Source organism: Sturnira hondurensis, unplaced genomic scaffold (genome assembly GCF_014824575.4).
Source record: "Sturnira hondurensis isolate 20B ecotype Veracruz unplaced genomic scaffold, ASM1482457v3 Scaffold0022201, whole genome shotgun sequence".
NCBI lineage: Eukaryota > Metazoa > Chordata > Mammalia > Chiroptera > Phyllostomidae > Sturnira > Sturnira hondurensis.
In genome coordinates this window covers 4884400-4905331 of record NW_028094832.1, presented here as the reverse complement: position 1 = coordinate 4905331, position 20932 = coordinate 4884400, and positions in this window count along the sequence as shown.

Here is a 20932-nt window from a genome sequence, read left to right as displayed (position 1 = left end):
TACTTCTGTTTGAAATAGAATTATGTGATCAAGTTTGGGGTTCAGTTTGGTTTTCTCGTGGTGGGTCATCTTTGTTTGGGGAACGCTGGAGACCCTTTCTGCCAGACGGACACCCAGGCCTCTCTCTCCAGGTGTGTGGAATGCCCTGACGCCCGTGAACCAGGAGCTGCTGATGCTCTCACTGAGCCTTCATAGGCATTCGGCTTGCCCCGGAGCAGAGTGCGCCACTGCTCTATGAGCACTGAGTGGGGAGGAAAAAATTATCAGTGGTTTTTTTCTTTGGGCTGGGAGCCTCCCCGCTTTCCCCTGTCAGTTCTCAGAAGGATGCTGTGTTTTACCTTCTTCTCTATACACAAGTATGAAGTCCAACCCAACACCCACAGTGTCTGGGGAGAATGTTCTTCTACTTCAACTTCTAGAACCAGAAAATCAACAAGTAGATAATGCAAATTAGTATACAAGCATTTAACAGGAAATTGTATCAAAGATGCAGAACAAGGAACAGCTTCTCATATTATTTTTCAGACTTAATACACTTCCCAAAATAAAGCCAGAAGAGTACAAATTTCCACACATCATTGACAAGAATACTAGTAACATAAGTCTAATACTATAAAATAATAATTGTCATTGGTCTAATCATGTGTTTTTTTTCTTCTAAGGGACTTTTTAAGAAGACTAATATGATGAAAAGATATGCTAAATTCTGGAAAAGAAGACTTTATTCTTAAGATCTCATTTCTTCCTTCAAATAATTTATTTATAAGTGCTATACAATTCCATTTCAAAGTTGCCAAAGTTGTTTTTTTTAATTTAACAGAAAAATAAGAAAGTAAAAACAACTGAAAAAATCTTAAAGAGGACAAATAATTAAAGTAGATAGTACTCTTAAAACAAAAATGCAGCAAATAAAACAGAGTGGTACGACTTAAGCACAGAGAGAAAAATGAACAAAACAGAGAAAACAAGCAGGTTTGTGTGTGTGCATAAATTTAGTGAATAATAAAGGTGGCATTAATAAGGGCATAGTAAATGATTAAATGGTGCTGCAACAAATGAATAGTTATTAGCTAAAAAAATAAATAAATAAAGCTAAACTTCTCCCTTAAACCACACACCCACATGCACACCATAGGTACACTTTTATATATATTAAATAATGAAATGTCCCCAAAAGGTACAAAATAAGTATAATAAAATATAGATGAATAGCTGATCCTATAATAAAGTAATGAAAAAAGTATGTAGCATTTATGTACAATGTATGTATTAGGAAATTGCATATTATAAAAAATAGAATGAGGAAACTGAATAACACACATACACATGTATGTATATGTGTTAGGAACTTGAACCTACAGGTCTGGTAACTGACATAGTGTCCACTAATTGGGACAAAACCTAAGATGTGTTCAAGACAATGTTAACACCATTTCCTTATTTAAGAAACCAGGAGAACCAGCCTGGGATGGGGTTTGATTATAAACTGGGTTTCAGATTTCTCTGTATGTAGGACAAGGGCTATTTCAGTGAAACTGTAGGAACAAAACACATTCCAGGTAATTGAGGAGCTTCTGACTCGAGTGTGTTGTAAAAAAGAAGAGATAGCAACTACAGAATACTACTTCAAAAACAGAACTTGCACCTGTAGAACAAAAGCTATGAGGGTAATATGAATCGAATGTGAAAAATCTTGGTTGGTAAAAATTCTGGATTAGCCTTTGACGGGGACACCTCTCCCAGTCACAGGAAAGAAGGAGAAAGAAGTGTGCTTGGAAGTGAGCTTGCAAGACAAAAAACAAAACTCATGGACTTCTTTGGGATGGCTGAAATTTACTCCTCAAAGTATCGCCCAAAGAGAGTGAGAGAACAGAACATGGGTTGGAGTTTGTGATACACCCGAAGACAGTATAGACTCTGAAAACACAGAAGGCCTTCTGGGTGGCACTGATATTGAGGAGAGGCTGAAGATCAGGAATTACCTTGCTGATACCTGGGATCATGTAGAGATTTTCTCCAAGAGAACACAACAGGCATAGTAACAAAGTTGAAATTTTGTTTGAGAAGAGGGACTGCCACAAAAGGATGAGCTAATGAGCATCAGGGGTGGCTGGAAGGATGAACGTGGGGTCTGGAACTGAAAAAGAAAGAAAGAGGATAAATGTTGGGGCACAACAAAATGATCCAGAAATTGACAGTCTCAATAAGTCTCAAAAACAGATGTACCAAGGAAATGAGGGCCATAGACAGGAAGTCACGATCAGAAACAAATGGTGAGGGTTTAACATTGCAGGGATGCAGATCATACTACCTGGGGCTCCCTTTAGTTAGTAGGGTGTGGTAGCAGTGCCCCGCCCCAAGGATGCCCAGGTTCTAACCACCAGAGCCTTTAACTATTACCTGTCATAGCAAAGGAACTCTAGGTGTGACTAAGTTAAGGATTTTGAGATGTGGGGTCTGCACTAGATTTTCCACGGCACCCAATGTAATTACAAGTGTCCATCAAAGAAGGAAGCAAGAAAGTCACAATAAAAGAACCAATGTGACAATGGTAGCAGAGACTGGAGTGATGCGAGGAAGGGGCCACAAGCCAAAGAATTTGGGTAGACCCTAGAAGCTCAAGAAAGACAAGGCAATGGATTCTTACATGGAACCTCAAAAGCAATTCTGTGCTCTTAACACCCTGATTTAGGACTTCTAACCTCCAGAGCTGTTAGGTAACAAATTAGAGTTTTCAGCCAAGTTTGTGGTAATATGGAAAATGGACACATGTTAAAATTAAGCATTTGTACATATTTATAGGGGCTATTCTTGTGCTATGCTAAAAAAAGAGGGTAATGGCCACAGGGTAATATCAAAAATTCACATTTGTGAATTTCTAATAGTTGAGTGACCAGCACTGTTGTCCCTCATTAAGCCAAACCAATTATCCAATCTTGACAAGCTGATCTAAGTTATTCAGACTCATCAGATGTATTGAAATGGAAGTGCCGATGATGGCTGAAGAAGTCTCCATGGAAACATTCAAAACATTTAGATGCTTTCATGCCTATTCATCAACAAAGCAATTAAAATTTTTGAGGCAGATGACCCTAATTTCAAGTACAATTCAAAGGGCTTTGGAGTGATGACAAGTGCCTTTGCTTATTATAAAGAGATTTGCCAGGAAGGGAGAAAGGCATCCTATACCCAAACTTTATTGAAAATATATTTTTAAAGCCTCAGTCAAAACAATCCATGCAATAAAAGTCTCTCAAGGGAATTTTGCAAGTGTGTAAAAGCAAAACAAAACATAAAAGCTTTTTAAAATTATATGTCTGGTTTTACGTATATGCACTAGCATATTAATAAGTTTGATTGAATAGCCTCGACATAGATGTGTGCGAGAATGAAATTCATTCATTTTCAAGCAGCACTAAATGTTGTGGACTTTCGCTCCTGCAACCTGCCCAGGCCAGATATACTATTTCTTTATTCCATTCAGGTTTAAAATTTATTCCTGTGCTTTTTGAAATCTGAACTGTCAGTAATCCCTCTCTCTTCTGTCTTTTGCCTTGTGCCTGGGTAGGAGGGGGAAAGACCTATGCTTACACAGCAAATGGCATCAGAGCTGGCAAGTTCCCTCTCCGCCTCAAAGGCCAACGCAGCTGGGCTGGGATCAAGTGTTGGCCCTGGGTTCTAAGTGAGGATGAAATTATTAGCTCTCTAGGGAACTCCCCAAGGTCCCATCTTTGCACAGTTCCCCTGTCCTCTTTTCCCCTATTACCAAGGCAACAAGCAATACATCCCAAAGTCTCCACTTCTGGCAAGCCCCAGCTACCTTCCGTGGCATGCACCCATCCATCCTTTCCAAGCCAGGAGTAGAAACACAGGCTGCCCTTGGGCACTCTTTCTTACAGCTCCATCAATAGCAGCTCAATTGCTGGCTCAGCTCAGTGGCACACAACCCCACCCCCACCCCCACCCCACCCCACAGTCCTTACTCAGGGGAAACACAACTTGGGAAACACAGATTTCAACAGAAGAGGTTGGAACAGATAGACACTTCCCTGCTGCCTAGCCCCAGGCTCTTCACCAAGGGAAGGAGAGGGGAAAGGCATTGTTAGTATTTACTACGTGAACCTTCCTTCAGAGGTCTGATCCTTGCTCCAGCTTTGTCCTTTATTCTATAAAGACTAAAGGAGGGGTCTTTAAGAAACTGGCTGTGCTGGATGCCTTTTGTTAGTGAATATCACAGTGTGGGGCTGGCATCACATTGGCATTTCACAGAGCGTAAAAGGTGAGACACTTGGTAAGTTTTATCCTGAACCATGGACTCCTGTTAGCAGTTCCAGGGAAGCACAAATGTCCCTCATCACCACTGTTTTTTATGTCTATATTAATTTTGTATTACAGTCATCATTAATTCTGGAATTTTTATATTACAAGATGGTTTTGCCAAGGCAGATCTTCACTTTAGAGGCAGTTTTGAAGTAACTTTTCTATTTAAGCTGAATCAAGTTGCTAGTATAATCTTCGCACCAACTAAATGATAATTTAGGAGGTCATGATATTGCTTCCAAGAGTCCATTTGTAACTCTGAGATAAAGATTTCTGAGAATGAAGGGGAAGAGGGAGGAAGGGGGAAAGTCCAAAAATAGAGTTTGCATTTGTAAGACAGCCTCACAATCAGCAGCATTTATTCTGCACTCCAGTAGAATGTTAAGGCAAAGTTGAAAGATGGTATATCATGCCTGGTGAATTTCTGCCTTGAAGAAATTAAGAGGTGTGGAAGTACCCATGCCCAGCTGTAAACAACAAGAAAAGATTGGTGACTTTCAGACATCGGTCAACAGAACTGGTTATGACTGTGAACCCTGAGAAAGGGACATAAATGAAACGTGCCCTATGATCAATCTGGCTTTGTGCCTAGAGGCATTTCCACATTGCAGTGCTGGGCAGGAAACCCCAAACTACGCCTGCAGGTCTCACTGAGTGAAGGAGACCAGTTCAGGAAGACCAGAGTGACCAAGATTTGTGCAAGACAGTAACAGACATGAGGAAGTTATAAAGAGAAAGACGTCCAGAAATCTGCATGGAATCCACTCCAATCTTGGCTGAATATCAATGTGCACATGAATAATGAAACTCTACAATTTGGGGGGAAAATGCTTACACAGGAGCTATAAACTGAATAAATCCAAGAGCTCACATAAAAACAGGTATGATTTACAATGTATTCCCACTAGCCAGAGTGAAGGGGCCTCAGTAAAACACACAGGGTATTCAGAAGGCTCAGGTGTTTGTCAGAGTTCTAGGTAAAAATTACTCTAGGCTCACTCTTAAAAAGCTTTCAAAGAAGCCTCAAAATTACTTAAGTAATCCTCAGTAACCTAATTGCCTGCCAGAATAAAACACAACAGTCTCTAAGGAAAACTCTGAGGGAAATAAATAAAAAGTCAGTACTCAAGACAAAATTTGTCATGCCTGGCCTACAACCAAAATTTCAAGACATGCCAAGAGTCAAGAGAACTTGACCCAAAACCGGGGGAAAAGTCAATCAATAGAAATAGACTCAGACTGATAAAGAGATGAAACAGGCAGATAGGGGCACTTGAACAACTATTATAAATACACTCCACATGTCAAGAAGGCAGAGGGGAAAACTGATGTGACTGGAAGAAAAATGGAAGATAGAAAAAATGCCAATAAAAATTTTTAGATATGAAAAATACACTGAATGGATTTAACAGATTAGAGACTTCGAGGGAACAAAGGATCAGTGGATGTGAAGGCATTGCAATAGAAACCACCCAAACTGAAGCACAGAAAATAAAAAGACTGAAGAAATAAACACAGCTTCACTGATCTGTGAGGTGTTATATATGCAATTGAGGTCCATTGAAAAGGAGAGAAAGGAGGAAGAGAAGAAATAATACTTGAACAAATAACGACAAAATATACTCCAAATTTGTTGAAAACGATAAATCCATATAACTTAACATATCTCATACAGTACAAAAGCTAAGGCAATCACATCAACAGGAATAATAATAATATTACTGTAAACAACGGATAGACAACTTTAACATAAGTCACACTTTTATATAGAAAGGAACAGAGGTAAGAATCATAGATTTCTTCTCAGAAATGATGCAAGCCCAAAGACAATGGAATGACATCTTTAGAGAGCTGAAAGAATATAACTGTTAACCTGGGGTTATACACCCAGAGAAGTATATTTTGGTAATCAAGGAAAAACAAAGATTTTTTTCCAGATTAACAAAAGTGAAGAGAACCTCATCAGCATACCTGCATGCTACGCAGAGGCAAATGAGAGCCCAGATTTCCACAGCAAGCGAAGAACATTTAAAATGGAAAATTTCTGGGTAAATATAAAAGTTAGTTTTCTCATATTATAATTTCTTTAGAGATAATGAATGTCTAAAGCAAAAATAAAACAGTATCTAAACAAAATATGGCTAAGATACGTGTAGAAGTAAAATATATAAAAACTTTTGAGCCCCCAAAAATTAGGAGAAAATTTTGTAAGCTTCTTCCATAATTCATAAACTGGTATCATGTTTTTGAAAGTAAACCATCAAAAATCAAAGCAGCAATATTTAAACCCAATGCAACTAATAAGAAGGTGAGATATAGCTAATAAACTAGGAGCAAAGATAAAACGGGATACTAAAAATACTCAGTTATTAAAGTGTTCTGTATCTTAATTGTGGGGGTGAATCCACGTTTGTACATAACTGTCAGAACTCTTCACACTGCACACTTTGAGAAAAGTTAAGTTAGATAAAAATAACCTCATGGAAAGCATGAAAAAAGGGGAAAGAAACATAAAACAGGTAGGACAAATAGAAAATAAATAGTAAGATTTTATATTTAAATCCAACCACTTAATAATTACATTAAATGTAAATAGCCTAAATACTTCGATGGATGCAGCTGTCTCACTGAATCAAAAGGCAAGACCAATCCATGTTCTGCCTATAAGAAATTCATTTTAAAAATAAAAACACAGGTTAAAAGTAAAAGAATTGAAAATATATCCCATGTTCTGGTGGTCAGAAGCATCTAAACTAGCTGTATTACTAGGGTGCAAAGTAAACTTTACAACAAAGATTATTACCAGGAATAAAGAAGAGCATGTTATAACTCATCAAAAAGACTATCTCAAGTGTGTGTGCAACTAGCAATACAGGTGCAAATGCATAAGGAAAAAACTAATAGTTTTGAAAGAGAAATAGAAGAATCGATCATTGTAATAGAATATTTCAGCATTGCCCTCTCTAACTGATAGAACTATACAAGATAGTAAGGGAACAGAAAACTCAACGTCACCAACCAACTTAACGCAATGGACATCTATAGACCGCTCCACCTAACTACAGAGTGCACACTCAAGTGCACATGGACCTATGTACTTGGTAAACTACATGCTGAGTCATAAAACAAGTCGCAAATATTTAAGAGTATTTAAATCATGCCAAGTATATTCTTCAGCTAAAACATAATTAAAATGAACTAAGTAGAGTTGAAAATTGAACATATCGAAATTCAGTGCTGCTAAGGACTAGTGCATAGATGGAAATGTAAGTGGTAGATACTTATTTAGAAAAGAAGATCTAACATGCATGGTGGAATCTTCTACCATAAAAGTTAGAAAAATAAAGCAAAACAAGCCAGAAGGAAAGATGGAAGGAAATAATAAGGACAAGAACAGAAATGAATAAAATAGAAAATGAACAGGTAAAAGAGGGTATGGTGGGATAAGTAGTGATGAAAAGAAACTTTGCTTGGAGTGATAAACACACACAACATGCAGAGGCAATATTAGAGAATGGTACACCTGAAACCTATGTCCCCCAATAAATTCGATATAGATAAATAAGTAAGTAAATAAATAAATAAATAAAAGTAAACAAACAGTAGTAGAGAAAACCAATGAAACCAAAAGCTGGCTCTTCAAAAACAACAATTAAATTGGTAAACTTCTACCTAGACTAATCGAGAAAGAAAGAGAACAAATATTTACCGTTACCAGGAATAAATGAGAAGAGATCCTATCCTATGCTAGAAATGCTACAGACATTAAAAAGGTAATAAGAGCCCTGGCTGGCGTAGCTCAGTGGATTGAGCGCGGGCCTGCGAACCAGACGATCGAGGTTCGATTCCCAGTCAGGGCACATGCCTGGGTTGCAAACCGGTTCCTTGCAGGCTAACTACCAGCAGGGGATGCACAAAAGGCAACCATACATTGATGTTTCTCTCCCTCTCTCCTTCCCCTCTATAAATAAATAAATAAAATCTTTTAAAAATAAAAATAAAAAGGTAATAAGAGAATATTATGGACAAATTAATTCAAGCTTTCAAATTCCAATAAAATTGGCAAATTCCTTGAAAAGCAAAAATTACCAAAATGTACTCAAGAAGAAATAGAAAACTGGAATACCCTATGTTAATTGAATAAATGTAATACATAATTCAATTCTCACAAAGATAACTCCAGGCCAAGACGGTAAATTCTATAAAACACAATAAGAAGGAAATAATGCCAATCTTGCACAAACACTTGCAGACTATAGACAAGGGAGATAAACTTCCCAACTGATTTATGAACCAGACTCACCCTGATACTTAATGCTGCCCTTAGGCCCAACCAGTCAGGACACTTGCTCTGGGCTTTTATGCCTCAGGGAGCTTCATACTTTGGTGCACCTTCGTCAAGATTTCCTAAGCACCCCTCTGGTGCCTGGGATCAACTGGGCTGGCAGTGCCAACTTGTTGAAATGCCTTATGCTTGCCCTTTGACCCTCGTTGGTCTTAGTCCCACGTTCTCCCTTTTCTGACTCTCTACCTTTCACATGGGGTTAACCAAATGCCTGATTTGCTCCGGGACCCATACCTGTGAGGTCATCCCAAGGTAAGATTTCAGTTCCCAAAAGAAATGCTGGAAAGCAGAGGGCTCCCTCTGACACGCACAGTATTACTTTTGTGGGATCGTGAAAGTATGGGTTTTCAGAGCGGTGCCTACACACTGATTTTGAGTGACTCTTACTTACTTATGTCAGACACAGAGCAAGTTTAGATGTCTGGACTACTGCCAGAGTTCACTGCCAACCCTTGTCTTTGAGCCATGCGTTTGGACCCATACCCAAGTTGCCCCTGTACCTTCTGACTTCAAGGCTGCCCATGATCACCTGAAGGCAGCAAGAATGTTTTTGCACTCCCCATTTCTGGCATCTAGGCTGATCCGTCAAAGCTGCCTGCAAGGTCCCTGGGCTGTCTCAGTCATGCTCCAGAAGTACTGGTGCCTGTCTCCTCTGGGGGCCTTTGAGATGGTTGCCCTTTGCCTTTCTGATTGGTGTTCTCCCTTGCCTTAGACTGGCGTGGCCATGCTCTTCTGGGATGGTTCTACGTCATGGTGAGGGGGAGGCCTTCCTTGCACATGTGGGACTGTCAGCTTGCTCTGCCCACAGGGTCCTCGCATCTTCTCTGTGCGAGTGCCTATGTGTAGAAGGTAGCAGTATGGTAGGTACTGAAAGAGATCAGTTCCTGAAAAAACACGAACTTATACAGCCAAGAGTAGGTATAAAAATGAACACTTATTGACAACACATCTCTAATTTTACAAAGCTGACAAACATCAAAAACAGAAAATCAAGAAAAGTAACAAATATTCTTATTCATTAATTGACTATCATACCTCCATGCTACCTTTTTTCTTGCCTTTTTTGACTCATATTGTTTTTTGTTATATGATTTCAATGGAGAGACTAAATAATAATTTTTTCTCTAGCATAGTCAAATGAGATTATTACTCTAAATAGTCAAGATTAATAAAACATGCAACTTCCCATACAGATGTACTATCTGTTTGCAAAGCTCATGCCCTCTGAACACAGAGGTCTTTACAAATTCTATTTCTACAATTCCCATTAAAAAAAGAAAACAAACTCTGTGTTTGCATTCACATACACTGCATTAGGTGTTATATTCCTGCACAAGAGAATCCCAGATCAAAAGCAAGGCATAGGATGCCTCTCCATGTGCCCCCTTTGAACGATGTTGTCCTTTTCTCATCCTCCTCTATCTCAGTGATGACTTGGCTCAACCTGGGGAGTACGCCACAAGGCCCCCTATTTTGGAGTCTAACTCTCCCTAACCCTCTCCGGCTCTCTCCCTTTGTCCAGCTTAGAGGCTTTTTACCTGCTTGTGGCAGGGACCGGTGATGCCCAACTGCATCTTCTTCCATACCTCACCCGTCTCATGTTTGCGCTAAGTTTTGCACATGGCTGACAAAGAGTGGACATTTTTATTCTCGGGTGTCTATCCTTGTTATCTGAACTGGAGCAAAGCAACCCAGAGAACAAGGGAAGAAATTCAGTGAGCAGGGGCGGGAAACACCTGAGTTGGTGTCCCCGAAGGGCCATCACCCAATGGGACCAAATCCTGGTCGGGCTCCTTGTCAGGCAGGTTACTCTTGACAGATTCATTTTTAAAGTATTGGAGTTCATTTCTGCAAACAACATTCCCTAAGTTAACATCTTGCTACACAATCTAATTTTTAAAAAAGAGTTATTTGAAGCACAAAGTGCTCTCTTATTTGAACATCAATTAAGACTAGGACCAAGAGAGAGTCTCCCTGCAGGAGGTCCTGAACATAAAGCCCGTCTCCAATTTCATTGCGTACTCAAGCAAGGATGCCCAACGTTTTGGTGTCTCTGGGCTACACTGGAAGAAGAAGAGTTGTCTTGGGCCACATATTGAATATATTGCAACACATAATCACCAAAAAATTTCATAATGTTTTAAGTAAATTTGCAATTTTATGTGGGACCACATTTATAGCCATCCTCGGCTGTATGCGGCCCGCCTATGGGCTGCAGATAGGACACCCCTGGAAGGAGCTATGAACGCAAAGCCTCAAAACTGGGCAAAGCTTCTTTTCCCCTAAATGTAACTAGGGTTTCTTACCTGTAATTTACTCATGTAAGCAGTAAAGGGGAAAATTTTAGGGCCATACTCCAGGTAAAGAAATATCCCTTCTTGCATTTTCATCCAGGCATAGAACAAACCGTCTTACCTACTGTGTTTTCTCACACTTCATTTAGACACAAAATTCCAAGGGCTTGAAAATAACTTGGGATATGTCCATATTCTTTTGTGTGTATCACATGTTACATTTAAAAAAACAATGCAGGAAAAATAGTTTGCAGTTGGCTCTGGATGGACCCTGAATTAAAAGTGGCTGCACACAGTTTTTTCTCTCCTTTCTCATATGACCTCCCCACCCCCACCTCTACGGGAACCCCTCTCCTCCCTCCCACACATTTCTGCCATTTTCTAGCAAGGCAGTTTCTCAGTTCTGTCTTTGCCCATTTATCTGCCTTCAGCCCCTTCTCTTTATTCCTCTCTGCACTGCCTGCTTCCCCAACAATTTTCATTCATTCTTCTTCTTTGAGACAGCGGGTTTATTAAACTAAACTGAGGGTGGTGACAGTTCCCCACTGCTGTGAGACTTGATCCCTTTTGTCAAGAAAAATGACAGGCAAAGGGGCCTGAGACAAGGGTGTGGGCGTGGGGACAGAGTGGAGCTGGGATCCTGCCAGGCCCCCCACCAACCCGAACAGTACTCTTTTTGTCCCCCACCGTCAGCAACAGAAATGGAAAGTACTGGTCCCAGGACACTGGAAGTATTACCCTTAAATGGTTTGAGGATTGTTAGGTGATTAGCATATTGATTGTTGCCACAAGACCCCCAAACTCTGGATCTCCTCAAGATTTTCAGCATTTTCTCATTTCTGTTACTGTCCCAGCCAGGGTCCCTTCAGTTAGTGAAAAGGGACTATCATAATACAGAGCAGAGAGAGGAGAAAAGGTGGAAATGGACAGAATAACAGTGTTCATTGCCTTTTGTGATAAATTCCCTAGTTTACCTTCCTAAAGCTGAAAGGAAACTATTTTGTCTGAAGCAAAAAGGAAATGAATGGTGAGCTCAAATAACACAGCGCTTGGGATTTCAGGCAGCAGGTTGGATTCCCAGCGCTGCCATTCACTAGTTAAGGGACCACATTATGAAGCCTTCTAAGCCTTGGTGTTCTCAACTACAGAGTGGGGGTAATAACGTTCCCTTCTTTACCGAGCTGTTGTAGAATTGCAGTAAGACAGCTAGAGAGTGTTTAGCTTGCCTTAGAATGGGATCTGAAGAGATGGAAGCCAATATCACTTATTCGATGCAACGTGGTTAGAAGCGAAGTTATTTGCTGCCCTTCAGGAGCTCACGATTTAATTTTTTAAAAACACAAAAAATACTAACTCAGATAAGGTTGGTTTATTGACAATAGCCTCAGTAGGAGTTCTAAGACAAGAGAAATCTGTGAACACAGAAGAAAAAGGTTTGAAGATGCTATAAGGCACAGAACTGTTTAGCTTAAAGAAATCATTTTTAATGTACAGCAATTTCTATACTGTCTTCATCACTCTCAAACTTCAGAGTCTATGAAAAATTGTGTGTGATTTGGGGGGATAAAATCTGTGACCATGCATACTGACAATGTCCTGAGTCTGAACCTCTTGCCCTCGTGGCTGTGCGAATCTTATCAAAAAGGGGAAATGGGAGAAGTTCTCCAGACTCCTGATACTCGTATGTGTCTGATACATATCAGTCTGGAGACTCTCTGTGCATCCCCAATGTTCCTAAATTCCATTTTGATGTTCCTCGGAATTTATTGTTTTCATTTATGGTTCTGGGCAGAGATCCTTTTCAAATCCCTTTTAATTAACAGGCTAATGTCTTTCAGGCCTGGAAAAATCTTAAACTATTTATTGGTAAATTCTTCCCTTCACTTTTCTCTGTTCTTGGTGTCTGTGTATTCTGCTTCTCAGATGTTAAGCAGCCTAGACTGGTCCTCTTAATTCTAGTCTTTCCTGTTATGTTTCATCTTTCTGCCTCTTTGCTGTACTTTCTTGGGAGTTTTCTCATGTTATCTTCCAGCCCTTCAGTTGAGCTTTTCAATGGCTAACGTGTTTTTAATTTTAAAAAGTTCTATCTGTGTTTCTGAATGTTTCTATTTTAGAGCATCCTGCCTTTGTCATTGTAACCTCACACTGTGAAGGGCAAAGAGAGGAGGATCTCATGTCTCATAAGGACAGTAATCCCCCTCGTAAGGGCTCCGCCCCATGATAGACAGACAGACAGACAGACGGGCAGATGGATGCTCTACCCACATACACACACAGACAGAAAGAGAGAATAAATCACATAATTTTCTGACCTGAAATCTGAGATGAAAAACAGTGAAGTGTTGGGGTGAAAATGAAAGACATTAAAAATGAATGGAATTGTATGGCTTTAACTAAAGTAAACAATTTATGATGATAGACAGAAAATTATGTTGAACACCTTTAAAAATCTTTTATTTCAAGATTATTTTAAATAAAATATACATTATATTCTAGTCTAGGTCTAAGCCAATACAGTTCATATTGCAAAATGCCATCAATGGAGCTAGCACAACTAAAATATTGAACTTCTAATTTTCCTTCATTTTAATTAACTTAAATAGGTGCCATAATTTACTGGACAGCTGAGCTTTACAAGGTAAAACTCTGTGTGTGTGTGTGTATACATGCTGGTGTGTGTGCATTTTTTAAATTTTTAAAATATCTTTATTGAGGCGTAACTGGAAAAAACCAATTGCACATGCTTACAGTGCAGTGCTGGTGTTTCGACACATGCACGTGCCGTGAAGCCACAACCACAGTCCAGAAGGTGAGCATATGCGTCACTCTGACTGTTACCTATAAAATTAATGGACCTGAAAACGAGATGCCAGATCGACATTAAAAGACACTCATGTTTACCAGCTTCTTCTTTGTCTGCTTTACGGATAAAAATGCAGAACCCCCGGCCCTCCTAAAAAAAAAAAACTTTACACCTTTTTTAGTTCAGGTTCTTTGGGGTTTTTTTTCTCTCATTTTCAACATTATATAAAGAATCTTACAGCTGAGGCAAAATGTCTGGAATGGGATGGCAGTAGGAAGGAGATCGTGACGCAGGAAACGGCGCAGGGCGCAGAGAAGCGCGGGGCCGCTCTGCACCGGGCCTCTTCGCTGCGCTGCCCGCCGTTGCTGCAACACTCGGGGTAAAATGCGGGCTGCTGTCCGTGAATCGCCGTTAGGACTACACTTGCAGAATTCGACTGTCCTCAGAGATTTCAGATTTTCTGAATATACCAGTGTGTGTGGGTGTGTGTCTGTGTGGGTTGCGCTCTGTAACTTTCCCCCCTGAAGCCCTGGCCTCACATGGGATTGCTGTCGGGAAGAGATACATACATACACAGGGGAGTTAGCTGTTTTCAACACCTCCGGGAAAAGGAAAGAAAACAGGTGAGTGAAAGCCAATCAGGGAGCACTTTCACTTTTCAAAATGAGAATTTCTTTTTTTATTTTAAAATACGTCTGTCTAACGACGTGCTCTTCTCTTGGTCTTGACTCTGAGGTCTCGGGGCTCCCGGGGGCTCCAGTCAGCATGACATCTACCAGGGGCTCTGCGAAGTCCTGGGCAACCTCCCCTCTCTTGACATATTTTTAAAATCTTTGAAAAATTAGTCATGTTGACCTACTGCAAACTCTCCTTAGAGGTTGATATGGGCTTCTTCATTTAACGATAAAGATGAGATCATTCCTTTTATTAAAAAAAATAGATCTGAGCTAAATCCAGGCACTTGATTTACCAGTGGCCTTCCATTTTTCTTCCTAGTACTTCATGCCTCCATTCACCCATCCATTTAGTTGACTCACTAAATGTTTTCTGGAAATTGTCTATGTGCCCGCTACTCTTCTAGGAACCAGAGATACAATAGTGAACAACAATGACAAAAAATCCTACTCTCATCCTAGTTGACATGGATGACAAAATTTAAAACAACAACAGTACACTTACAGCAGGTCATAGAAAGGTGAAAACTATTGGAAAAATAAAATAGAATAAGGTGATAAGAATTGTCAGAGGGATGAGAGTTGCTATTTTGTATAAGTTTGTCAAGAATTACACGGGTAAGTTGGCATTGAATTTCTGCAGCTAATGGGGGATTGGCTGGCACACAGCACACCAGATATCAGGAACAAGAAGAGGCTCAGACCACGTAAGACACAGAAATATTACTACGAGGACTTTTACCCTACCTGAAATCAGAAGTTATTGGCAAGTCTCAAGCAGAGTTGTGATGTTACGTAATGTATGTTTTTAATGGATTGTTCTAAGGTACAGTAATAAGACTAGACCTAACATGGTGTGGTAGGCAGAATAATGTCCATCTCTGAATCCCTGAAACCTCTGAATATGTGATGTCACAGGGCAAAGGGGAATTAAGGTTGCAGATGGAATTCGGGTTACTGATCAAATGGGGAGAGAAGGAAAGATGATCCTGGATTTTCCAGGTGGGCCGAAGATGACCACAGGGTCGTCGTAAATGAAAGAGGAGACAGGAGAGTCAGAGTGAGGGTGATGCAATGTGAAAGGCTTAACCGTCCTTGCTGGCTTTGAAGATGGGAGGCCGTCATACGCCCAGAAATGCAGGCAACCTCTAGAAACTGGAAAAGGCAAGGAAATAGATTCACTCCCGGAGCTTCTGGAAGGAATGCAAACTGCCAACACATGTTAGACTTCTCATCTCCAGAACTGAAAGATAAATTTGTTTTTTCTGAAGCCACTAAACTTGTGCTAAGTTTTTAGGGCAATGATCAGAAACTAATATAGGTGGGATGCAAAGGTGGGGGCAGAGAGGCAATTCAGCTGCTGTACACTCACCATGTGCCAGACACTAGGTTAGACCCTAATGATTAAATGAGAAAAGGCGCGGTTCCTATCATCAAAAAAAAAAAACACAGAGTCTAAAAGAGAGAGACATATAAGCAAGTAATTCAAGAAGAGAATAAAAACTACAGCAGAGATGTATACACGTAAGGTTCATTCCCGCCACAAAGGGAGACATTATCGGTCTCCCTCTTTCTTCAGGAACTAGGAGTTTTGCATAAAAGGTTCTGGATGCCTGTTGAGGGAGAAAAAGGACAGGTTGCGCCAAACTGTAGGGGGGCACAGGCACAGCCACAGAGACATAACACAGGGTGGCACGGCCCAGAACGATAAAGAGCTTGGAGAGTCATGAACATGACAGAGTGACAGGAGGTAAATTAAGAGGTACGGGTCATGCAGGGTTTTCCATACTAAGAATTGTAGAAAGTATGGGATGATTGCAGGAGATTAAGCAGTGATTTAATTCATTTCAGAAAGGTCATTCTGGTGGCAGCGTGGAGCGTATATTGAGAAAGAATGAAACTGAAGTTTAAGATGGAGCAAATAAAGTCTTAAAAGAATAGAGAAAGGTACCAGAGCAGTAGGACTTAATAGATCATGATGACTGATTGATTGTGGTTCTTGGAAGAGAGCGAATTGTCTAGCATTACTCTCGGATTTTGGTTTGGCTAATATTATCAGCTAGGGTTAGGTTTGGCTGTGAGGAATAAAAACAAAATATAGGAAAGGCTACACAATATGAAAGCTTATCATCACTTGTGTGTAAGTCCAGAAGTCGGCAGCGTAGGATTAGAATGGCTCTGCTCCTCGAAGCCCCCACAGAGCCCGGCTCCTCGCCGCATGTGTCAGCATTCCTAAGGTGGAGCCCCAGTCTTGTGGTCCAGTGTGGCCACTCAAGCTCCTGTCATCGTGTTCACATTCCAGGCAGCAGGGTGGGGGGAGGAACAAAGAAAACAAGGGCGAAGGAAGGATCCTAGCAACATTTTAAAAAGCTTTCAAAAGTTGCCACATGATACAACCATTAGCATTCCTTTGGCCAAAACTCAGCCACAGAGAGATTGGGAAAGTAGCCTTTTTTCTGAGTGGCAATTGGTCCAGCTAGAAATATAGAATTTTTTCCAGAGTTGGAGAAAACTCTGGAAAGAAGGGAGAATCGATACTGGGAAACAATAGCAACTGTCCCAGCTGATTGTTGGACAATGTTACCATGGAGAACCAGGTAAAAAGTAAAGAAGGAAGAGGTAGAGGCAACAAGCAAGAACTTGATTTCAGTGCTACTGTGTTTCAGGGGTTTAGCGACTATGAGGATGGAGTTGTTCAATAGTCACCAAGAAAGCAGGTCTGAAGAGCAGGAGCAAGAAATGCCCTAGAGGTAAGTACTTGGAAATGATGATGTTGTAGGAGCAAAGATGAGTTCATCCAAATAGAATCTAAAGAATGTCCAGAGAAAAAGATGAGGAAGACCCTTTAACAATGCCAACATTCACAGGACACAGAGGAAAAGGAGTCAGCCAAGGTGCACCAAGAATGACCCACAGGAAAGTGGTATCCTAGAAACCAAAGGAGGAGCAAGTTTCAAAAATGTAGAAATAGCAATGTCAAGTCTTTGAAAGAATAGGGAAGACCAGTTGGAGAAGGAACCATAAATACGAGTACTTAGGAGGTCATTGTAGAGATTGACACGATGATTTCAGAGGCGTGATGAAGGTAGAAGCTAGACTAAAGAGTGTTAAGAAGTAAAATACCATTTTTAAAAAATAAGTGGAATAAAAATAGACATCTTTTAAAGATGAAAAGTTTAGTAAAACAGAAACAGGATGATAGAAGAAAGCTACAAAGAAAGACTTGGACCTATGTAACAGATGATGTCATTTGACCTGAATTTTTCTTTGAATCATTGGCGAGTGTGCTCCCAGGGGAAGGAGAGACCCAGGGGTGTTCTGCAAAACCCACCACTGCGCTGCTTCCGAAAACCAGCCTCCACGTTCACCCACAGGCACTGACACTTTGGCATGGGGAATGTTATTCAGATCTCATTTTGGCCTGTAATTTCATTTTAAACGTATTCTCTCTAATCACATCTCCCTCTATATCACCAGTTCCAGCTCCCTCACTGACCTCCCCGCCACCACAACCCCACCCCCTCACTACACAAGGCCACACATTCAAATTCATAATCTCTCTCCCTCCTTGTCTCTCTCTCCTCTTTTCTCCAGAGCTAATTCTGGAGTTCACTCATAGAGAGCACTATTTTGTTAAAAAACAAAAATAATTTGCAATATAATCAATCTCCCAGGATAATAGAATCAGAAAAAAATTATAACAGATGTAGACACAATTAGACTAATCTTAGCATTAAAAGAACAGAGACAGAGTTAGCCACAGTAAGTAACTAGAAAAGCAATCAGGGCACAAGAATTTTAGAGCCAAACCCAGAAAAGCCCAGAAACACTGGGGAAAGTTGGTCACCCGATGGAAAGCTGTCAGAATCTGAGGTCACATTAGGAATTTGTTACTCTCCATCTCTGTGTCTCATGGAGATTTGGCCTCTTCAGAAGAGTCGTCACTGCTCTCTTTTCACTAGGAATGAACTAGGTATTCCCTGATCCACACCCTAGAGGAGATCATCTAAATGGCTTAGCTAAGAACCATTGCACACACTACCCACCCCCATCATAGCACACACGTGCACTCACACACACTGGATTCCCTGCCAGCTTGGGGTATGAATGGGCTGGCCTTGGCTTCAGGTGACTGTCCCTGTCCAATCTGTGAGCATTTCTCTATATAGCTAGCTTGCTACCTTCCTGAACCCAGAACTTCCTCTTGTAAACACAGTTGCAGAATTTGTAAGACAGTTTCAGAATTTGTAAAGAAAGCAAGATGGAGCTGGGTATGACAGGTACCACCTAGTGACACCTAGGACAGTGTACTAGTCTACTAGGTGGCCATAACAAAATACCATAGATGGATAAAATAAATTATGCAACAGAAATATGCTCCTTCACACTTTTGGAGTCCCAGATCAGGTTTTAGCAAGTTTGATTTCTTCCGAGGGCTCTCTGCTTGACTTGCACATGACCACTTTACGGCTGTGTCTTCACACAGCCTATTCTCTGTGTGCACACATGCTGGTGTTCCTCTCTCTTCTCAGGACACCAGTCACATTGAACTAGGGCTCCACTTTATGCTCATTTAACCTCAATTACCACCCTAAGAGCCTATCTCCAAATAGTCACATTGGGGGTTAGGGACTTCAACATATAAATCTAACATAACTGTCAACATTCATCCTTCTGGGGGAAGAACTGCTCTTTATTCCCACATTTTGGTTTCAGTGGGGTCTGCCTATGACAGTGCTGCCCTACCTCCTGGCCACAGAGGTGGACACATGACCAAGGCAGGACCTATCATAGTGACCCCATGTCTTTGACTCTAGACAGGTCCACCAATGAACAAATAAATCAAGGTTAGCCATTAGAGTTCTCCCCAGGTTTTAACCTAAAAAAAACACAGGGCAGTGCCCTTTAATTTGTAGAACTGGAAAGATATAAACCTGAAAGATATAAACCTGAAAGATATAAGCAGTGTTTTTACAGCATTTAGAAAGCCTGTGTGGAGTAGGAGAGAATTAACCTAGAGGAGGACGTGGAGAAAAGAAATGCAGGAAGGAGTGGACAGGAGGAACCTGGTGCTCGCTGAACTATGATTCTAGGCCAGACAGCCCTGATTCACACCCCAAAGGAGATCATCTAAATGGCTTAGCTAATCTGACTCCTGAGTGCTCCCATAATGGACCATGGAGGACCACCTTGATCCTGCATGGTGGTTCAATAATTTCCCCCTTTTGGTTAGACTAAATTGAGAAATGATTTCTCTGACTTACACATGAAGACTGATATGGCCCCCAAATTCCCACCAACCCCCAACATGTACACAGCCGGGAATGAATGTACTAATCGTGTAGGTCTGGGCAGCCATGCATACAAAACAAACACGCGGCTTCCTCGTGGTCAGGAGCTCCAGACAATGAGCACACAACACCCAGCAATTCTTGGGGCAAATGATGAGCAATCCCTCTGAACGTTCAAGGTTCGGACACTTGAGAAGACAGAGAAGTTTGGGATACAAAGGTTTGAGAAGAATTATAAACATGATAAAAATAAGGCCGATATAGAGTTCTACTTGGATTAAGAAAACCAAAAGTGAATTGTTTGAAAGTGACTGAATCACCTTGCCAAAGAGAGTAGCTCACTGGAGTTAGGAACTGCTTTGGGGAAAACTGTTGCCAAGAGGATCCAAGGACACTGGCTTTAATACACAACTCTTTGCAATGGTGACTGCCATCAAGCATGAACAGTGTGTCTCCCTTAAAGTACTTGTGGAACAACTATTAGAAACCCAGATAAAGGAATACAAAAAAAATGAGACAGAGCTCTGACCTCAAAAGCTCAAGTGTTACGGGAGGGGTGAGACCTAACACACACGAAATGCAAGGGTTTAAAAGAACATAATCAAGGGACCAAAAGGTGGTATATTACCCCAAGGTTTCAGTAACTCTCTGTAAGCAACTGGAGGCTCTTCCTCTTCGCTAATGACTTGAGAGGATTCCATTCTCTGAATTGGACCAGCCGTAAAGGAAAATATAGAACCTGGAGTATTACCAATACCTTTTTGCCCATTGAAAACATAGTATATTTAAACTAGAAACATACAGAATGAAATAATTTTGGCCAATTGGTAAGCACTAGAGAGCTTCAAAGATATCTCTATCTTCCCAGGTACACTAGCATGAAGTTGAGGACAAAGAGAATGTCTAAGGACGTTGAATTACCTTTTACATACAAAGTACAGACTTGAGGTCATATGAACTAATATGAGAGCAAACAAAAGAACTAGGAGACTGAATATAAAAATATTAAGACTTTGCGCTTTAACAGGAACCTAATCAACAAAATGAACAAACAAGCAAAATACAACCAAAGACACTGAAATGGAGAACAGGCTGACAGGGACTGGAGGGGAGAGGGGAGGGAATTTCAGGGGAAAAGGGAAGGGTTTACAGGAACAAGTATAAAGGACACATGGACAAAAAGAAGGAGGTGGGTGAAAATGGGA